Source organism: Bubalus kerabau, chromosome 8, assembly GCF_029407905.1.
Source record: "Bubalus kerabau isolate K-KA32 ecotype Philippines breed swamp buffalo chromosome 8, PCC_UOA_SB_1v2, whole genome shotgun sequence".
NCBI lineage: Eukaryota > Metazoa > Chordata > Mammalia > Artiodactyla > Bovidae > Bubalus > Bubalus kerabau.
The window spans coordinates 17,639,183-17,647,252 of NC_073631.1; positions in this window are offsets into that span (position 1 = coordinate 17,639,183).

The following is an 8,070-nucleotide window of genomic DNA, read 5'->3' on the forward strand; positions in this document are numbered from 1 at the left end:
TAAAGAACCTGTCAGGAAATTTTTCCACATAAAACAATTCAAAGGGTTCAATGCGCCAATCTACTTTATTCAACCAAATTGCTTCCCTATTTATAGAGAAACACTGAGTTTAACTTATCAGTGCAAATATCAGTTTTGCTCACCAAGAAATCTTGATAAATCCCTAGCCTCCAAGGAATGATATTTTCTTTTTGTTGTTGTTGTTCTCATGTTCATAATGGCAGGATTTGATTGATTGATCAATTTTGATTGCAATATAGTTGATTTACAATGTTGTGCCAATCTTTGCTGTACAACAAAGTGACTCAATTATATGCATATATAATATATTCTGTTTTAATATTCTTTTTCATATGATTTATCACAGGAAATTGAATATAGCTCTCTGTGCTTCCCTGGTGGCTCAGTGGTAAAGAATCTGTCTACCAATGTAGGAGATGCAGGTTGGAAAGATCCCCTGGAGAAGGAAGTGGCAATCCACTCCAGTGTTCTTGCCTAGGAAATCCCATGAACAGAAAGAGCCTGGCGGGCTACGGTCCATGGGGTCACAAAAGAATCAGACACAACTTATCAACTAAACAACAAGATGTACATTAGTCTTCTTGTTTATCCATTTTAATTGTTATAGTTTACATTTACCAATCTCAAACTGCCAGGCCATCCCTCCCTCTCCCCTCCCACCACCCTTGGCAACCACAAGTCTGCTCTATATGTCTATGAGTCTGTTTCTATTTTGTAGATAGATTCATATGTATCATATTTTAGATTCCATGTATAAGTGATATCATAAGGTATATGCCTTTCTCTAGTCTCTAGTTGCATCCATGTTGCTGTAAATGGCATTATTTTCTTCTATTTTGTGCCTGTGTAGTATTTCATTGTATATATGTACCACATCTTCTTTATCCATTCATCTGTCAAAGGATATTTAGGTTGTGTCCATGTCTGGTCTATTGTGAATAGTGCTGCTATGAACATAGGGGTGCATGTATCTTTTTGAATTATAGTTTTGTCCAGGTTTATTTCTAGGGGTGGGATTGCTGGATTATGTGGTAATTCTATTTTTAGTTTTCTGAGGAACCTCCATACTGTTCTCCACAGTGGCTGTACCAACTTACCAAGAGCGTAGGAGGGTTCCCTTGCCTCCACACCCTCTCCAGCATTTGTTATTTGTAGACATTTTCATGAAGACCATTGTGACTGGTATGAGGTGGTACCTCATTGTTTTGATTTGCATTTCTCTAATAAGGAGCGATATTGAGCATCTTTTCATGTGCCTACTAGCCTTCTGTTTGGAGAAATGTCTATTAAGGTCTTCTGTTCATGGCTAATTTTTCTATTAAAAGGGTGCATTATACACTGGGGAAAGTGGAGAAGTTGATGCTGATTTTCTTTATATCTAAGGGATTTAACTTGAACATATCTGGAATTTAGAATTAAGTATTCAATGGTCGAACCATGCTGAATACCCATAAAAGGAATTAAATGGAGGATATAAATCTAAGTTTCACTGTTTCTCAAGTGACAGGTCCTGTTATAAATTCCCTTTGCAAAATAATGACTCTGGAGCCTTTGGGACCTGCTGCAAAGGTTCCACCTCTCTCAGGGGGCCATTTCTTGCCTCCCCTTCCCCCAAACCATTGATATTACTATTAGAAAAAAATACAAAAATTGATTTTGTATTTAAACTTTGCCAACAAAACTGACTGGGATAAAAAAAAAAGTATTCTCAATCAACAGAAACTCCTCCACATTTGTTAAGTACTTGCATACAAACCATTTTCTATGTGTTCCTTCAACAAATCTTGTTGTGCCTCGAGGCACTATTTAGGGGCTCTGGGAGGAGGGCTACTGAGTAACACTTGACTGGACTGCTGTTCTCTCAGGCGCTGTTTCCTACTTGGGGAGTGGATAATGGATTAAATAGACAAGACAGATTTAGATTCTGATAAATAGCATGAGGCAAAGGTAGCGAGTGAAATCACGATGGTCTACTTTAGACTGTGTGGTCGGGGAAGGCTTCTGGTAACAGGCTGTGCTGAGCGGAGAGCTGAATCACACAGTGTCACTTCAGGTCTGAGGGCTGCTCTATCTGTTCCATGTGATAGTATTTGAAGGTGGGGCCTTTGGGAGGGGATGATGTCATAAATGATTAGCTCCTCCATGGAAGGGATTAATGAATGCCCTTATAAAAGAGAGCCTCCATCATGTGAGGACACATGGAGGAGACGGAACTTATGAATGTGGAAGTGAGGTTTCATCAAACTCTCTGAATTTCATCAAAAGCTGAAATCTGTGAGAAATCTCTCCCAAACTGTGAGAAATGAACGTCTGTTGTTATTAGCCATCCAGTTTGTGATATTTTTGTTATAGCAGCCTGAATGGGCTAAGACAGGGACCAAAGCTCAAGGCAGAGGAGAACACTGGTGTGAAGGCATTAAGAAAGGAATGTGCTCCAGGAAGGAAGGAAAGCAGATGTAAGTGAGGAAAGGCGAGAGGAGAGGCAAGAGTGATGATGAAGAGCCTGGCATGGATTTCCAGTGTAGTAGGAGAAACTGGAAGCCTCTAAGCAAGGCTACAACAGAATTTCCTTTTCCAGATTATCACTTAATAGTCTACTTAATAGTACTACTTAATACTACTTAAGGTCTGCTGCTGCTAAGTCGCTTCAGTCGTGTCCGACTCTGTGCAACCCCATAGACAGAAGCCCACTGGGCTCCTCCGTCCCTGGGATTCTCCAGGCAAGAACACTGGAGTGGGTTGCCATTTCCTTCTCCAACTTAAGGTCTACTTAATAGTAACTAAGCCCTGTAAAGAGTAGAAGCAAGGAGACATGTGAAGGTGTCTGGCCTGTGTCAACCAGGCCAGAGGAATACCCTGGGCAGTCAGTGGTAGAGAAGCTGGGGAAGAGCTAGAGCGAGAAAATGAGAGCACCACTGGCCCAGATGCCAGAGCTGTGGGGAGACGCTGGATCTGCCATGGAGGTGGAATTGACAGACGCAATCTCAAACTGGCTAGGGAGTGTGAATGACAGAATGATTTAGGGGGACCTTCTGACTTCTAGCTTGAACAGTTTCATGGATGGAAGGACATTTGCTAAGGTGGAAGAAAGTGTGGGAGTTGGGGATCTTGGGAGGAAAAAATTAATTGTACAACAGCCCAGTGAAATGGGTGCTATTATTTCCTCCACATTAGAGATGAAACAGTAGAGCCTTAAAGAGCTTGTTCAGAGTCGCATAGGCAGCACAGTGAGAGTAATCCCAGAGAGGTGGGCTCCTGCTCTGCCCTCCCAGCCAGCACTGCCTTGGCTCACCACTGTTGCTTGTATTCTGTTGCAAACACACAGTCACAGCAGCATTCCAGCAGTGAAAATTCTTGCGAAATTCTTGATGCTCGTAAGGTTTCTAGAAAAGGAAAGGTAAACTGGGAGTTCTAACAAAGTGGATATGAATCCTTTTCTTGTGAATATTTTTCCAGCAGTTTTGGGCACTAGTGATGTTGGGGCTTCCTTGGTAACTCAGTCGGTAAAGAATCTGCCTGCAATACAGGAGACCCAAGTTTGATCCCTGGGTCAGGAAGATCCACTCCAGTATTCTTGCCTGGAGAGTCTCATGGACAGAGGAGCCTGGCAGGCTACAGTCCATGGGGTCACAAAGAGTCAGACACGACTGAATGACTAACACACACACATATGTGCGTGCGTGTACACACACACACACACACACACAGGTGATATTAATGCCAGCTGTGCTAAGATAACATTGGCCAAGTGTGCCTAGATTCCTGATTCTCGAACAAAGAATTCCAGGAAAATACAACCAAAGGGGAATGAAAAATAAGAAACGTCTGCTTTGTTATTAAGTTCAAGTGCTGGCTTTCCTTTAGGACTATCTAATTTCCATGAGGGTTAATATTATACCTTTTTCCACTGTGACTCTTGCCCTAGGCCTTTCCTCTTACAGGATATTAAACATGACAACCACACCTGTCCTTCCGTGATAACACGAGCAAGTGAGAGGCTCAATCAAGCACGTTTTCCCAGCACTATGCTCCAGGAAATTTCTGTGCTCAGAATAATTTGAAGATTGCTCTGAAGATGGCTTATCTTGCTCACTGGGATCCAGTGCCTCTGCTTGCAGCTCGAAAGGGATTCTGTGTGATCTCATGAGCTGCCTCTAGCAGTTACCTTCGCTCGGGTGTGGGGGTGGCATTTGACATAAGAACACTGCAGAACAAGAGAGTTAACAGTGCAATTAACAAACCGGATTACCTTTTAAAAATAGGGTCTACTTTTATATTTATTCCTGAGTTGCAAAGAGTTTCACATTTGAGATGTTGCTCTTTTTACTGATGAAAGCCTAAAAATAAATTGCCTGCTTCTCCTGGGGATACATTCCTTGTATTCTCCTTGGTGATTTAACCTGCCTTTCAAAGCTAAGTCTATGAAGCAGGGCCATGCTAAAGAGTGATGCTTACATGTTCTTGGTGTGAAGTAAACCCTGGGGATTAGATGAAGTTAGCTGTATATTGTCACCATGCTTATTTAACTTATATGCAGAGTACATCATGTGAAATGCAGGGCTGGATGAAACACAAGCTGGAATCAAGATTGCTGGGAGAAATATCAATAACCTCAGATATGCAGATGACACCACATTATGGCAGAAAGTGAAGAGGAATTAAAGAGCCTCTTAATGAAAGTGAAAGACAAGAGTGAAAAAGCTGGCTTAAAACTCAACATTCCAAAAACGAAGATCATGGCATCTGGTCCCATCACTTCATGGCAAATAGAGGGTGAAACAATGGAAACAGTAAGAGACTTTATTTTCTTGAGCTCCAAAATCACTGTGGACAGTGACTGTAGCCATGAAATTAAAAGACGCTTGCTCCTTGGAAGAAAAGTTATGACAAACCTAAACTGTATATTGAAAAGCAGAGCCATTACTTTACCTACAAATGTCCATATAGTCAAAGCTATGGTTTTCCCAGCAGTCATGTATGGATGTGAGAGCTGAACAATAAAAAAGGCTGAGCACCAAAGAATTGATGCCTTTGAACTGTGGTGCTGAAGAAGACTCTTGAGAGTCCCTTGAATAGCAAGGAGATCAAACCAGTCAATCCTAAAGGAAATCAACCCTGAATACTCATCGGAAGGACTGATGCTGAATTCCAATAGTCTGGATACCTGATGTGAAGAGACAACTAATTGGAAAAGACTGGTGAAAGATTGATGCTGGGAAAGATTGAAGACAGGAGGAAAAGGGGATGACAGAGGATGAAATGGTTGAATGGCATCACTGACTCAATGGATATGAGTTTGAGTAAACTCTGGGAGATGGTGAAGGACAGGGAAGCCTAGTGTGCTATAGTCCATGGGATCACAAAAAGACAGACATTAGTAAGCAACTGAATAGCAAAGTGGTATTTAGCTCATTCAAGTACTTACTTTTAGCAAATCCTGAGAATGCTGAACTTCAGCTCTTAATCTAGTTTGTAAAGGTTTGCATTCAAAGCAGGGAGTTTGGAAGAGATCATCTGTAAATGAGCTCTGTACCTGGTTTGTACCCTAAGAATTCCAGGTTTTCTTTCTGTGCTATTCAGGGTGGTGAATTCCAGTCTTTTGTAAAGAAATTAAGGCCAAATCTCTGAGCAAGTTTTCTGGCTTTGGAGAGACTGCTTTGCTATCCTGGCCTGGAGTTATTTGAGGGGCAAAAAGGCTGAAATAGGACTTATTTGTTTGTTATGGATTTGGTCAGTTTTAGCTAAAATAATTTTTTTCGTTTTCTTCCTTTATTTTTTTCTGTAGTTTTTAGAGAGCCTCTGGTGAGAGATAGTTACATCTCTTAATTCCTTTCATTTTAAATTCATATTGAAGGCTTCATAGAGATGAATGTCCCTAAAATGGGTTTTTCCACAGAGTAGTCTGTAGGGCTCAGGTGCTGCCAGCCTGCTCTGTGTGGATGAGGCAGAGCAGAGGGGGAAGTCAATGTGGAAGCAACGTTATGGTGGCTGGCAGCAATCAGGCAAGCAGCAAACCCAAATGCCTGTGATGCTGTGGCTTCTCTCAAGAGGCAACAAGTGGATGCTAACAGCTTGGTGTTAGCATCAGAAACACAAGTGACTCGGATGAGACATGCAGGCAGGGCAATGAGGAGAAAGACACGCAAGGAAGACATGACACAGACTGTGTGATGGCGGCAGGAATGGGGCCGTGAGAGCAGAAAGAGGAATAGCTCACGAATGGACCATCTGTCCTGGAAATCCTTCCAACATGGTTGAGATGGTTATACTTGAACACAAGATATTTTATCTTGGTTCTCAGATACAGTGATGGAAATGTCATCAAAGAGGCTGAGCCACAGTCGTTTCCAGCATGACACACCTTGGAACAATGAGGTCTCAGTCGAAAACAGGTGGCACATACTAACAGGACTCATGTAAATGAGACCATAATGAAGGGATTTCTTATAGATGGCTGGGAAGATTCAAATGAACCAAAAAAGAACGCTGAGCAGCCTAGGGTGGAGTACAAGTGGGCAGGCCTAAGGAGACAAGAGGAGAGATTGCTATTACTGGAGTCCAGTCTGAGCTGGAACTGTGGAAGAGGGCTGTTCCAGCCACAGCAATAGGACAGTTCTCAACCAGGGGTAGTTTCTCCCATGGATATTGGCAACGCCAGGAAACATTTTTGGTTGAGATTGAGACATCGGGGAGATGGAATTGCTACTGGCATCTAGAAAGAACAGGTCAGGGATGCTGCCAACATCTTATGATGCACAGGACAGTGCCCACGACAAAGAAATATTTATCCCCAAATGTCAACAGTGCCAAGGTTAAGAAACCCTGTGATGGAGGAACACAGGCACTGAAAGAACAATGGCTGGGCAGAGAGTAAATGCGAATGGATGACCAATCTCCGTCTCCCTCTCCTTTCTTACCACTTGCCAGTGCCTCCATTGGTTGAACCTGATAGGAAGCTAATAGGGAGCTAGGGATCCCAGATGACGTGATCTATAGCAGTCAGCCTCCAGGGCCTTGAAAGAATGGAGAGTATTTCTGGAGAGACACATGGAGAATAACTGCACAGCCTTCAATTAACTTCTAAGTGTTAATACTTGAAAATGAGTACAGTCAAGGCCATAAAAATAAACAGAAAACACTATCACTGATAATCTCTGAGTGATAAGAGTATAAGATTTATAACAAGAATGTGATTAAAAATGCCGAACAAGGAAAAGTCAGAGAGCAAAAAAGGAGCTTGGAAATTAAAAAATGGAATAGCAAAAATGAAAACTTTTATATTAATGGTACTCTTTTTGGCCTGGAGATCAGTGAAAATGCTGATTTTCTTGTCTAGGTTGATGCTGAGCAAAACAGACAGCACACAGAACACAGCAAGCTCAAAGGCTGGAAGGCAGAGAGGCTGCGAGAACACAATCCACATTAACAAAGTGTTGGGCCAGATCATTGGATTAATGCAAGTCATACAAAGACTGATTTTATCTTGTTCTTCAAATCCAGCATGACCTCACTTCATCATTGGATAAAGTATATTCTTGTACAGTTTCTTTATTTAGCCTCTAAAGTCATATAAAACTATATAGGGAGGCTCTTAGAGCAGAAGGCTAAACTACCGATTCTTCTCAGTTCCCATATCTTTGAGAAGGTTCTGAGAGCTGGTATAAAAGTAAGAAAAGGATTTTGTTTGCCTGAGGACCTCATACACTTTCTGGTAGAGACAATGACTAGACAAGTTGAGATTCCTGACCTCTTGGACCAATATTCTCAATGACTCTGGGGTAAGGGATGGGGGAGATAAGCCATTAGCTTCCCAAGTAGACTATGGAAGGGAACAAAGTTGAGTTAAGCAGCTGCATTCACTCAGATTTTCTCTTTATTTGGTCCTAAGGAATATGTGTCATTTTCTTCAGGAGACGGAGCTATAACAAATGCACTCATCAAGAGAATGAGATGATAAGTCACAGACTGGATAAAAATATTTGCAAAAGACATACTGTTAAAGGATTGCTATCCAAAACAAATAAAGAACTCCTAAAACTCAACAATAAG